General features: G+C 36.1%; 1 protein-coding gene across 4 annotated transcripts in view; it reads left to right on the forward strand.

Moving 5' to 3' along the window:
- AsnRS-m (asparagine--tRNA ligase, mitochondrial) overlaps positions 1 to 15,208 on the forward strand; it is a 202,884-nt gene that overhangs the window by 99,544 nt on the left and 88,132 nt on the right. The gene's annotated exons all lie outside the window — the stretch shown is intronic.

The following is a 15,208-nucleotide window of genomic DNA, read 5'->3' on the forward strand; positions in this document are numbered from 1 at the left end:
ACTGCATAGTTCAGAATGCCTGGGCAGAGGGGCGAATTCCCAATGATTGGAGTAGAGCTCTCATAGTACCTATATATAAAAAAAGGAAATAAAACTGCATGTGAGAATTACAGAGGTATTTCCCTACTGAGTGTTCCTGGCAAGATCTATGCAAGTATATTTGAAAAATAGTTGAGAATTGTGGAAGAAAAGCTTGGTGAAGAACACGCTGGATTCAGGCCAAATAGAGGCTGTCAGGATCAGATTTTCACTTTACGACAAATAGTTGAGAAAGCACGGGAATATAACAAAGATCTGTATTTAAGTTTTGTCGATCTGGAAAAGGCATATGATAATGTACCAAGAAAGAAGCTATTCAATACGCTACAGTTATATGGTGTCAATGGGGCATTATATCAAGCAATACTTAGTCTTTATTTGAGTTGTAAGTCAGCAGTTAGAATTTAAAGAAGTACAGGAAGATGGTTTAATGTTAAATCTGGTGTGAGACAAGGATGTACATTTCCCCTATGGTATTCATTATCTATATGGATCACATTATGAAGGTAAGTGGTATTAAACATGATATCAGAATTGGAGATGTTAATGTCATCTCTTTGCTTTATGCGGACGATGTTATACTTCTGAATAAATCCGCTACAAGTTTGCAAGATTCCCTGACTAAATTGAATAAGTGTTGTAATAAATACGGTATGAAGGTCAGCAATAAAAAGACAAAGACAATGAAAATAGGTAGAATCGTTGAAAATGTCAACTGTGTTGTGAAAGGAGAACCTGTGTTACAAGTTAAACATTTCACCTACTTATGCACGATTTTTAGTGAAGATGGTTTCTTTTAAATATGGAAATAGACAACAGAATCAATAAAGCTGGTATACTAGGAAGTCAATTGAATAAATGCATATGGAATAAGAGAGAAATTAGTCGGAACGCTAAATTAGCTGTATAGAAGACAGTGTTCAAACCAGTTTTAACTTGTGGATCTGAGAGCTGGGTTAGAAGTAAAACACTTGACCAAAGACTAGAGACTGCAGATATGAAAGTCCTGAGAAAGATTAGAGGTGTGAACAGATGGCATCGGTGGCAATATCGTATTAAAAACGAGGATATTAGGAAAGAACTTGACATTGTCGGCATCCAGGAATGTGTTAGCAGAGCTAATCTCAGGTGGTATGGTCACTTAAACAGAATGGGCGAGCAAAGATTAGAAAAACAAGTGTTCTCTACCAAGTTGGCAGGAAAACGACCCAGAGGAAGACCAAGATATAGGTGGATTGATGATATGGTACAAAGTGCCTTAGATGATAGAAATATAAGATCTGATAATGTTGGAGTCTTGACAAGTAACAGACTGATTTGGAAGAAAATTATAGATAGGAAGTTAGTAATGGTGTAAATTTTTCATGTAGTACTATCATATCCTGTACACCCCTTGAGGGTACATGTCAGGAATTTGATGATGATGATCAAAGGAACACGTATTTTCAAATTTAATTTCATTTAAAAATTTTATGTGAAATGAATTGCATCATCTATATCCACAGAAGTATCTACTGATTTGTAAACACTAACAGTTCCATTAACCATATTAAGAATTAACTCGTCCATTATTATTAAAAACAACACGTAAGTCCACAGTAATAACTTTAATTAATAAATAAGGTACATATTTCGTACTAAAAATAATAGTACATCTTCAGTGTTACAAACATCTGTTTGTAACGTTGAAGATGTACTATTATTTTTAGTACGAAATATGTACCTTATTTATTAATTAAAGTTATTACTGTGGACTTAGTAGCAAGACTTATACGTTGGTTAGACATAACTGGTAATTAGTTTACGGAATTAACAACGCATATAAAGTATATTAATTAAAGGTAACTTTAATTAATAACTTCCATATTTCGGCAACGTCACATTGCCATCTTCTTGTCTTGTAAGTCTTGCTTCTAGAATCATGATCATCCACGGAGATGCAATCGCACGAAAGGCCCATCAATACGGCAAATTGTGGTTGAAGATATCGAGGCAAATAAATCGTCTGACGTTCCTAAAACGCTGCCGGGATAACAAAGTGATCCCTAATTGTGTCAAATTGAAGCACCGTTTTACTTCCGAGAAAGCTCTACGCATTTATAACCGCGCTAGCTTCGCCCTGTTAAGGGAACAAATTACCGCGATGCGCGTTCTCCTTGCCGATGAAAACAAAACCTTACGGGCGCTAGAGGAAGAGCTTTCGAATACACTCGGCCTTGATCTATGGTCTATACTTCATGACATCTCATGCGCATCGGCAAGAAAGGAATTCGAAAAAAATACGTAGTCGGCACGTGAAAAAATACGAAACCTGACAAAGACTTCTACTTCCATACCCCAGCCACCACTCAACACTGTAGTCAATCTCTCGTCGGCAGTTTTAAAGGCTGAAGCACTCACTGCACTTTCACGTGGTCACAATTTCGCCCTAGCTCCTAAAAGGATACCTGCTGAAGAAATCATGATCCAAATAGAGCGTGGAATTCGCAACTTGCCTAACCATATCGCCAACAACGTAAGACTGGATGTAGTCGGTGTTCTCACTAAAGCCAAACCTCCAAAATCCAACTTATCCAAAAACTAATATACAGCCCTACAAGAATTGAAAAACAACAAAAAAATAGTAATCACCAAAGCTGATAAGGGAAGCGCCACTGTGGTACTCAATCAGAAAGACTACAAAGGTAAGCTAAATTCTTTAGTACTAGACCGTACTACTTACCTCCCCATTGAATATAATCCTACCAGCTCTCAGATTAGAACTATCCACAGACTCCTTAAGAAAGTCACTTCTTGGCCTGTGGAAGTCACCAACAAACTTAAACCTTATAACTCTAGACCCCCCCCCCCGATTATATGGACTCCCAAAAATACATAAACAAAATGTTCCATTGCGTCCCATAGTGGATGGCATTGATTCCCCCACATATAAATTAGCCAAAACGCTCACACACTACACTGGCAACACACCATCACACATAAAAAACTCAGCCCACTTTAAAGCCAGTATAGAAAACCTCACACTCCAACACACTGACATAATGGTCAGTTTTGACGTCTCCTCCCTATTCACTAATGTCCCACTCAAAGAAACCCTTGAGCTCATCCAAGCCAAGTTTCCTCCGGATATCTCAGCCCTATTTCAGTTCACAATGAACTCAGGCTATTTCGTTTGGCAAGGAAAGTTCTACAAACAGATAGAGGGGAGGACAGCCATGGGTTCACCACTTTCCCCACCCTTGGCCAATTTCTTTATGGAGACATTTGAAGAGAAAGCCTTAAACTCCTCCCCACAAAAACCCACTATTTGGCTTCGTTATGTGGATGATGTGTTTGCTATTTGGCCACATGGCTCAGACACACTCCACTCCTTCCTAACACACTTAAACAACCAACACCCCAGAGTCCAGTTCACCTTAGAAAAAGAGGAAAACAACACCCTCCCCTTCCTAGACACTTTAATCACCCGCCAGCTTGATGGATCTTTGGTTTTCTCTGTTTACAGAAAACCCACCCACACTGGCAGATACATTCACCAGCAATTCCCCCCCCCTCACAACAATATGGGGTGATAAAAACACTATATAACGGGGCAAAATTAATCTGCTCAGATGACAAGGCCCTGACTATTGAACTAAACCACATCCTCAACACTTTCTTAGCCAATGGCTATAACCCCAAAAAAATCCAAAAAATACTAAAACCTGTAAACCACAACCCCCCCCTCCACAATAAAGATTACACCAAGTCTATCACCATCCCCTACATCCAGGGCACCTCTGAGAAAATAACCAATATCCTCAAAAAATATGACCTTACTTCCTGTTACAGACCATATAAAAAGTTGGCATCCCTTATCCGCTCTACCAAAGACCAACCACTTCCCCTAGACCTACCTGGTGTATACCAGGTCCCTTGCAGCTGCAAATTGTCCTACTTTGGCCAAACAGCAGAACAACAAATATCAGGATTTCAGAACACCAAGACTACATCCGGTTTCACCAGTACAGCCGCTCTGGGCTGGCAGACCATGCCTTAGATACCCTCCATAAAATTCGTTGGAAGAAAACAAAAATAATTCATCGCAGCAAGTTTAAATACGAAAGATTATTCAAAGAATCTTCAGCAGCTCTAAAAAACGTTCCTAACCTCAACAAATTTAGGTGCATGAAACTGCCCCAAATTTGGGAGACTTTCATTAGGAGAACTTCAGCCCAACTGCCAAGACTGCCAAATTAGCCCGCAAGAGGGCACCATTAGGACTTTAGGAACAATATTAGTTTCTAGCTTTCTTCCTCATTTGCTTTGTGTTAGTTCCCGAGTGCACATACCATATCTTTATGTTCCTGAAGATGGCAATGTGATGTTGCCGAAATATAGAAGTTATTCATTAAAGTTACCTTTAATTAATATACTTTATATGCGTTGTTAATTCCGTAAACTAATTACCAGTTACTGTGGACTTACGTGTTGTTTTTAATAATTATACTATGCCACAGGTCCCTCTAAAAATAAAATAAAATAATCGTCCATTATTGACACTGTCATTTCGAGGTGCAACGATAGCTCTCTCTCCCCTGAGCCAAGAAGGTGACTTTTCTGTTATGGATAGACACCGTGCAACAATCATCTACAGTTTGGACGATGTTCTCAATATTTAGGTGTGTTAATATAATTTTTCCATCTCTTTGCCAATTTTTTTTAAACATTTTTGAGGAGAAGGAATGTGCATTAGAGTCTCCATTTAGGTGAACATGCATATTGATTTTGAGAGAAAACTTTTCTATGTCATGCCATTGTGATAATTTCTTAAGGTAGGCATTCACTTCATCTGCCCTAGTTCTGCTGGATACGATAGGCAGTGTTTGTCGAAAATCACCAGCAAATAAAACAGTTATTCCACCCATTCTTCGATTGTCTGATCTGATATCCCTCAATGTTTTGTCAACTGCTTCAACAGATGTTTTATGGGACATTGTACATTAATCCCAAACAATCAAAGAAACCTTATGTAATAATTTCAACAAATTACTTTGTTATGATATATTGCACATAGGTGTATCATTAGTCACTTTTGTAAGTGGTACTTTGAAAGTAGAATGAGCAGTTCAACCTTCTTGCAATAGAGTAGCTATTATACTTGAAGATGCCACAACCAGAGCGATTTTTCCTTGGTTTTTAACTTGGCTAATAGCAAATTTTGTAAAACATTTTTCCCAGTACCACCTAGAGCATCCAAAAAAAAAAAAAACAGTTTACCTAATTGATTTTTACACCTTGTTAAACACATTGTGAAAAACTTCAGCTTGATCTAAAGTTTGTGATTGTTTGTGCTGACTTAATAAATCCTGAAATTCATTGAAATTGCATGAGGTTTCCCAGATTATATTTGTATCTAGAGGCGAAGGATTGTTTAGTACCAGAAGACCGAAAGCTTTAACATTTTTGTCACTTATTGACTTAACAATTGATTCAAGTCTGAGTAATGCTTCATTATATATTACTTCATTAAACTGAGCCTGAGAATGAGTAGAATGTTCTTGGTGTAAGATATCTTCTGAAAAATGATTTTTGTAAGTTGACCATAGTGTTAGAGAGTCAGCAATGTTGCAGTGCACAAAAGGCACAAAGATGATGGTGAGTTTGAAATTATTGCATCACCAAGACATTCGGATCAGTGAGAATAATCTTCTATCAAATTCAAAGCCTCACATGCATCCCGCTATATCAGATGTACTACACCATTTACTGTTCTTAGGTCACTGAATGATTTTGATCCTTTCACATGCATCAAGAGCATTCGTAAATAAAAGCATTTAGCATTATTGGGATGTACACTATAAACAGGACCTAGAGTATTGCTCTTTTTCATACCAGGATAACCTTGCACATTGGCACCCTGTCTTCTTCGTTGAAATTTGTTTTGATGCCAGGTGTAGTATGTAGGTACCTCATTACAGGTCAGTGTTTGGACAAAATTATATTCAATGCATAGCTTTAAAAAAAAGCTGTTAATGTCGAGTCCCTTGGTGATTCCACTACTAAGTGTGTTACTTTCTGTGAAGTATACTCTTTGACCATTTTCAAGATGAACTGCGAGATGAAATACAGTTGCATGGTGCTCATGAACTTCGAAAGATAAAATCTTCCAAATGGCTTAAGAGGTACCGAGGATTTAACAATATCTGGCCACAAAATAGTGACCAGATATTGTTAAACTGCAGTACAGGCTGTAGATGGAAGTTTAAAAAAAAAAAAAAAAAAAATGACTCGCTGCTCCAGAGTCTGGAGGTGTACATCGATGAATTGCACATAAACCATCTTTGGAACATCCTCTATCTATTGGTAAAGACAGCATCAAAATCGTTCAATTCATTCTCCAGATATAAGCAAACATCGAAAACAGGCCTTGATTTATATATATCATCATCGTCATCATAATCAAATTTCTGACATGTACCCTCAATGGGGGGAGGTGTACAGCAGGATATGATAGTACTACATAAAAAATTTACACCATTACTAACTTCCTATCTACAATTTTCCTCCAAATCAGTCTATTACTTGTCAAGACTCCAATATTATCATTATCAGATCTTATATTTATATCGTCTAAGGCACTTTGTAGCGTATCAATCCACCTATATCTTGATCTTCCTCTGGGCCGTTTTGTTGCCAACCTGACAGAGAACACTTGTTTTGTTAATCTTTCTTTGCCCATTCTGTTTCAGTGACCATACTACCTGAGATTAGCTCTGCTAACGCATTCCTGGATGTTGCCAATGTCAAGTTCTTTCCTAATATCCTCATTTTTAATATGATATTTCCATTGATGCCATCTGTTCACGCCTCTAATCTTTCTCAGGACTCTCATATCTGCAGTCTCTAGTCTTTGGTCAAGTGTTTTACTTCTGACCCAGCTCTCAGATCCATAAGTTGAAACTGGTTTGAAACACTGTCTTGTATACAGCTAATTTAGTGTTCCGACTAATTTCTCTCTTATTCCATATGAATTTATTCAATTGACTTCCTACCATACCAGCTTTGTTGATTCTGTTGTTTATTTCCATATTTAATTTACCATCTTTACTAAAAATCGTGCATAAGTAGCTGAAATGTTTTACTTGTTCCACAGTTTCCCCATTCGCAACACAGTTGACATTTTCAACAATTCTACCTATTTTCATTGTCTTTGTCTTTTTTAATGCTGACCTTCATACCATATCTATTACAACAGTTATCTTGCAAACTTGTAGTGGATTTATTTAGAAGTATAACATCATCCTCATAAAGCAAAGAGCTGACATTAACATCTCCAATTCTGATATCATGTTTAATACCACTTTCCTTCATAATGTGATCCATATACATAATGAATAATAGAGGGGATAATGTACATCCTTGTCTCACACCAGATTTAACATTAAACCATCTCAATGTACTTCCTTCAATTCAAACTGCTGACTTACAACTCAAATACAGACTTAAGTATTGCTTGATATAATGCCCCATTGACACCATATAACTGTAGCGTATTGAATAGCTTCTCTCTTGGCACCTTGTCATATGCCTTTTCCAGATCGACAAAACTTAAATACAGATCTTTGTTATATTCCCATGTTTTCTTGACTATTTGTCGTAAAGTGAAGATCTGATCCTGACAGCCTCTATTTGGCCTGAATCCTGCTTGTTCTTCACCAAGCTTTTCTTCCACAATTCTTCTCAACCGTTTCTCAAGTATACTTGCATAGATCTTGCCAGGAACAGTCAGTAGGGAAATACCTCTGTAATTCTCACATTGTTTTATTTCCCTTTTTATGTATGGATACTATAAGAGCTCTACTCCAATCATCGGGAATTCGTCCCTCTTTCCAGGCTTTCTGAACTATGCAGTGCAGCCACTGCAAGACTTTTATACCACCATACTTCAGCATTTCTGGTCGAATATCATCTATTCCTGCTGCCTTTCCACATTTCAAGCCTTTGATGGCTTTTTCTACTTCAAGTATGGATATGTATTCCTGACTGTATTCCTGTTGAGTATTTTTTACCACTGCTTGTTTCATTTAGCAATTTTTCGAAGTAATTACTCCATACTTCAAGGATATCTTTTTCTCCCATTTTCATGTCACCTTTATCATCTCTAACTCCTTTTACAGCCCTCTTTACTCCATTTCTAAGCTTCTTCAACAACCTCCAGAATATCTTACCACCTTCTTGATATTTATTTTCTATGTTCTTGCCAAAGCTCTCCCATGACTTTTGTTTAGCTAGTTTTACACGGTGTTTCACTTTCTTACATTTGTCTTATTCTCTAAGTACAGAAGCTGACTTCCTGTGTCCACCATGGAGTCTTGATTTTTCTATCCTTGCAGACAACCTCACGACATGCCTCTCTGGCTGAATCAATCAGGGTTTTCTTCAAGGCTTGCCACTGAATCTCCAAAGTTTGTTCCTGTTCTGAAACCCTTTCATTTTTTCTTCAATAATCTTTGTGTATTTTAGTTCACAGTTCACATTTGAGAGCAACTCAATTTTTATTCACTTTAAAACTTTCTTACATGTTATTCTTTTCAATATGAAATTGAATTTTATCCTGCTCATGACTAAATAGTGATCATTTCCAATTTCAAATCCTCTGTACACTCTGGTGTCCTGCACCAGAGAGAAACATGACTATCAACAATAACATAGTCAATGAGATTTTTCTTATTCCTTGCCTCTTCTCTCCATGTGAATTTGTGCATATTTTTATGTTGGAACATGGTGTTAGTAATAACCGGTCCATGTCCTGAGCAGAAATCCAACAGGTATTTGCCATTATTATTAGCTTTGCTCTTTTCTCCAAATTTTCCCAAAATATTTTTGTATGTCTGACAATCATTTCCTACTCTGCTATTCAGATCCCCAACAAGGACCAACTTTTCCTTTTTCATTGTCTCAGTTGCTTTTTCTAAAGCATCAAAAAATTCCTCCACTTCTATGTTAGTAGAAACTTCTGTGGGACTATAGGCACAAATAAGTCTCATTATCCAGTTCTCCATTCTCATATTTGCCCACATCACTCTACTTGAAATTGCCTGCCATTCAAGAAGATTAGCCTCGTATTTAGTGTTGAATACTATGGCTACCCCTTCTTTTCCTTGATTATCATTGCCTGAATGTAACATTTTGTATTTATTGCTCAGAAAGATCTCGCCAATTTTTGTCTTTTTTGTTTCAGTCACCCCTATTATGTCGATCTGGTACTTATCTAATTCCTCAGCTAGCTCCATTTCTTTGCCATTCAGGCTTCTTATGTTGATAGTACCGATCTTTAACTCTGGTGATGTTGAGTTGAGGTGTGTTTTCAGATTTGTTCCAGTAGCTGACTTTTCATTGTTCGCCCTGGTTTTCTGGCAAAAACAACAGGGACCTTGTTTAACCAGGCGATTCCCCAGCCGGCATGAAATTTTGTCATGTTGTACCATCATTTTTTATTTGGTTTAACCAATAAAAATACAATTTGGTCGGCTAAATCCCAAATTGCCAGCCCATCCTCGTTTGTTCAGTATCCAGGTAGATACCCAACAGGTGCACCACGAGAAAGTGAGGATTGGACATTAGGGTAGACGCCCTGGTCGGTTCTCTGCATTCCTTTAAAGGCTATGTGGAGGTCTCCTCCTCAGTTATACTGCTTTGACCCTTAAGCACCCCCTTTGTTTAGATAACAAACATTGAATTATTATTAATATTATTATTTTACACATCCATGGAGTTCCAGAGTCATTGTGGGAGGGTACCTACTCTTCAACTCTCCACCTCCACCACTCAACCTCATCCACTAACCGCATCATCTACACCAATACCATGTACTGTCCACCACCACCACCACTAGTATTTGCACAAACAATTGCAAACATTCATGTCCACGGCAGGATTCGAACTCGCAGCCTTTTGGTTGTAGAATGGATACGCTAACCACTCGGCCAACACAGAGAATCAACAGATATATTGTGGGAAGGTCTCATTCAGCAAGCAACACGTCTATCATATTGACATTTAAACTGACCCAGACTTGATTTTCACAACATGTGTTAGTAATATTGCTATTTTTATATCCCTATCTTCCCTTTCCTCATAAGCTGGGAACAGCTGCTCAAGTCCTGAAAAGAAATTATTTAATAACATATAATGTGTTTTGATTAGTGTATAAAAAAATAAGCAGATTATTTATTATCCAGTTCATGATATTCATGATTTGTTGTAAAGAAAGATACTTTACTGACCACCACAGACAGTTAATTCATTTAAATAACTAAGTTTCCTTGGTGGAATGAACAAAACTCAGCACAAAAATAGTTGATATAACTTCAGAGACTGCCATCCCATTTATCCCCCGCATAAATTAGATCCAGAATTGGTTTTTGTTAGATGTTTAATGGTTAATTTTGCATAAATGAAAAACTTTGACTACTTTTGATGATATTTAAAATCAAAAACATTTTTAATGTTTTGATTTTAAACATCATTAAATTTTTGATGTTTAATTAGACTTGGTGTAAACATTTCTGCGTGTGTGCACTTATTTTGTAATTTCCTGTGCCATTGTAATATTTCTCTATATGCTTTATTTTCTATTATTAATCTTTTCTCTAACTATATTGTCTATTAACTTTTAATTTTTCTATTAACAGTTTATCTCTACTGCCTTATTACTCTTTATCCTTTACTTCTTTAACTTCCTATTCTTTATTAACTTTTAGTATTTTTCCTATTCCGGGAGAACTCTGGAAATTTATGTAGATTAATCAACTATGCCACCAGTGCTCTCCTTGTGGTAAAAGATATAATTATACTTCCAGTAGAGTTCACTTGGAAATTATCGTAAAGCCCTTTTTTACAGTCGTGGTTAACAAATTCCTTCGCTCACAGGTTCGTGTTTATTTCGAAACAGTGCATCGCGTAAAGATCAGATGGCACACTTTGTAAACAAAACAGACATATTTATTTTCACTAAACTGTGATTATACAAAATCATACAATGGGGAAAGATTCTCTCTTAACTCCACTTTAAGCTTAAAACTTCAGCAATTTAACATTTAGAAAATGCACAGAGTCATGCAACATATTATATCAACTTTCAAAAAAAACTATCAGCCCATTTCAATTCAAGGAATATCATGCTTGATATTCCTTGAATTGAATAATTTTTGAACAAACTACTCTTAGACTAACTTTCCAGCCCTGATCTATGACCTATGTTAAACACAATAAATGTCCCGTAATTCTCAGTCAATTTCACATATCATAAGCAAACACAACAAAATTTACTCACATATCTTCTTTAACTCTATTATACACCCGTTCCTAGTTCCTTCTTAGGTTCCTTTGGCTTCCCAGCTGTTTCAGGTTTTGACTTCCACGCAAAGATTCTGTCGTCACCGTCGTCTCACTTGGAATGTGAGACGACAGTTGGCTGGGAACACATTTTTCCCGTTGTCTATGAATCGGCCGAAGGGCGTCCGACGATCAAGGCACTTAGCAGACTGTCCTATTGGCAGTTCATGCTGGTCCTGCTTCTCTTCTTCCTCGTTAGTTTCACGGCTCCCGTGGCTGTCCCTCGCGACTTCAACCGGACCAATGAACATGGCGAATCGACTTGAGTTGAAGTTCTCTCTTCTCTTCCTCCCTTTTTCATTCCTAGATCTTTATACAATTTTCTCGGGTCTCTGGACGAAGGGTCGAAGCCCCCCCCCGAACATTCCCGCACAAACTGTCTTGACCTTCACGTTAAAGCTCACTTTTAGTTCTCTCCAAATATACACACCTAATCCTATTTTCAAACAGCAGAACTACTTCAGAAGTATATCGCCCTTTTACCACTGACCTTGAAGGTGGTATCAGGCTGACTCTAAGCATATTAAAATTCACCTACATTATATACAGTTCCTACATCAATACAATGCCAATTTCTAAGGCATTATTGATGAACCTTACAGTTTAGACATTTTCTGTTTTGTACAATCTTGCATGTTAATTCCTTGGGGTTAAATACATGGGCTTATTTACAATGTTAATACAAAGTTAGTTTAGGGTGTTTGCGAGTTGTGACCTCTGTAAAAGTCGATGCAAGAAAAAGGAAAATTTCTACTGCATCGAATTTTACATTGGATCTGTTTCTTTTTAGCTTTAATAAAAAGCATAAAAATAAATAATAATTACATGAATGTCTTTTAAAAAAAAAAAAAAAGAAAGAAAAACCACACCCTAACTGGAGGATGTGGATAGCCAGTCTTCACCCTTATCTGCTACCAGTAATTTGGAAGGCACTGGCATGAGAAGGGTGTGGGAGACCTCTCCTGCTATCTTATGATCCTAAATGCTAACTTTTATGTTGTCTGAGGTAGGGTGACTTCTACAGTCAGTTTTTCTGAGTTGCAAGGTTAAAACCCTACTTTCCTCCACTAAAAATAGATTGACTGACTTAGACTGAAAAAAAAAAAAAGCTTCGAAAAAGTTCCTTTAGTTGGTGAGAATCAAACCTATGATAGTCTTTCTTTTAGCATTATGTAACTGAAACATCGCTACAAGACTGCACAGGTGCCTGAAAAGCATTAATATGGGAAAAAAAAAATTTCTGTTTAACATTCTCACATTTCTTTTTACTTGTTTCACAAAAATTTCAACATCTCTGAGCACTTTCTCAACACAGTAGCAAATTTGTTACAGTATTGTAGGAATCACCAGATTAGATATTTTTAATTCAGAAAAACTCACAGAAGACTAGTTGAGAAACACTCTCCAAGATTATTTAGAACATCATAATCAGATAGATACAGTATAAAAAATAAAATGCAGTGCAAGAGAACTTCTATTAAGGATTGAAAAGAAATGTGCACCATTAACTGTTGAATCTTTATAATTCAACAGTTGATAGTTGAATTATAAAGATATAAAAGTTAAAATATGAATATATAAAAAAGTTGCAATTAAGGATGATAATTTTTCACATTTTAGGAAGGTTCAATAGTTACCATTCAAAAGGTATGGTTATTAGAAGAAAATTTTGAACAAAAAATTTGAAAGAGGGAAGAGAGCTTCCCTCTTTGAAATTTTTCTTTCCCTCTTCTCTCTTTGCATTGTATAAATCTTTCTTTCCATCAAACACAGATCCACAAATCCTACATCATTTCTTCTGCACAATCAGTGCTGAGCTATGGAAATTTTAACAAAGGGCTCACATCGTCGAGCAAAAAAAAAGCCGTATTTCACACAAAAACTTATATTAATACAGCTCGTGTACTCCTTAATCAAAAAGTATGAGGGGACAATCAACCTGTAAAGGCTATCATTTTTAAACAAATATTTCATGACCTAAACATGAAATATTTGCACACAATTATCTGTGTTAATTTATCTTACATAAGAAAAACATATTTTAACTATCAAAATATATTAAGAATAAAATCTTTTATAATTGCACATATACAATAGTCTGCATTTTTTATAAACAAAATAAATGTGTTTTGTTGCGCTAGAAGTTTTTATGACAAACACTGTACAAATAATAAATATTACCTAAACAATAATATTGAAATACGTTATATTTCTCTTTTGTTTTTATACTTTAAGTAATAATCAACAGTACCAATCAAGGGGCATTATTTTATAGTTCTATTTATTTATATGTGATTACCAAAAGTGAATACTTATTTGTAAAATGGTAGTAACAGTAACTATAATATTTTATTTAATAAAATCACTTTGTTAGGTTACCGTATGAGTTTGTTGCTTAATATATTTCAAAAAATTATTTTTTTTTTTTTTGAAAAAATAAAGTAAACAAGAAGAACAAGGGACTTGCAAATTTGAGAAAAATTTAACAAAGGGCTCAGCCAAGCCCCTTATAGCTCACCACTGTGCACAATGTACGTATAGACTCATTGGCTATCCTTCTCCTCAGCTCAACTCTATCATAGTGTGGTAGGAATCTTATTCACCTTCTCACTCTTCAGTTTTTTTTTTTTCTAATAACTCCTTTACATTAAAATACTCATAGAATACTTCTTGTCTCTCAAATCATTTGTACCAACCAAGATAATCATTTCCTTCAACTACTTTTCATCTGTCTGGTGTGACTAATATCGTGAATTTTTGCACCTGGGAAACATGATTTTGTCACACTTTCATTAAGTACTCCCCTGATCATTGAGTCTCCGTACATAATTTTCTCCTTAATGGAATGTAATTCTCTCCAAGGGAGAACCCACTGCATTATTTTTGAGCAGCTGTTAAAAATTTATCAGCATATCCCTGTGGCAGAAGAAAGTTGAAATACTTTGGACACATTGAAGGGATGTTTACATCCCTTCAATGTCTCAACACAGTAATAGAAGATAAAATTCCTGAAATAAGAGGAAGGGATAGACTATCAATGAAATGGATGGATGTTGTGACCATATGGCATCTGTTGGATGAAATACAAGTTTTTCTCATCATCAGTTATAAACAAATACAAACTTAGGAGTTAATGTTTCAAATAACTGAGACTATTGTTAGAAACATATCATAGTTATTTATATGTTTTTAACAACACTTCTGTCGTTTGGTTCAGAAATTACGTCATCATTATCATCAAATTCCTGCCATGTACCCTCAAGGGGTGTACAGGATATGATAGTACTACATGAAAAATTTACATCATTACTAACTTCCTATCTATAATTTTCCTCCAAATCAGTCTGTTACTTGTCAAGACTCCAACATTATCAGACTGTTTTTACAACATTGTCTTATGTTTCTATCATCTAAGGCACTTTGTACCGTATCAATCCACCTATATCTTGGTCTTCCTCTGGGTCGTTTCCCTGCCAACCTGGCAGACAACGCTTGTTTTGCTAATCTTTCCTTGCCCATTCTGTTCAAGTGACTATACCATCTGAGATTAGCTCTGCTAATGCATTCCTGGATCCTGACAATGTCATGTTCTTTCCTAATATCCTTGTTTTTAATATGATATTGCCATTGATGCCATCTGTTCACGCCTCTAATCTTTCTCAGGACTCTCATATCTGCGGTCTCTAGTTCTTTGGTCAAGTGTTTTACTTCTGAAATCACATTATATATAAATTCAGTATAACACAGTGCAGAATTTATTATTTAAAAAAAAAAAGCACTTAATTAGGTT

This window comes from Typopeltis vanoorti, chromosome 13 (genome assembly GCF_054136105.1).
Source record: "Typopeltis vanoorti isolate ZY-2024b chromosome 13, IOZ_Tvanoo_1.0, whole genome shotgun sequence".
Lineage (NCBI taxonomy): Eukaryota > Metazoa > Arthropoda > Arachnida > Uropygi > Thelyphonidae > Typopeltis > Typopeltis vanoorti.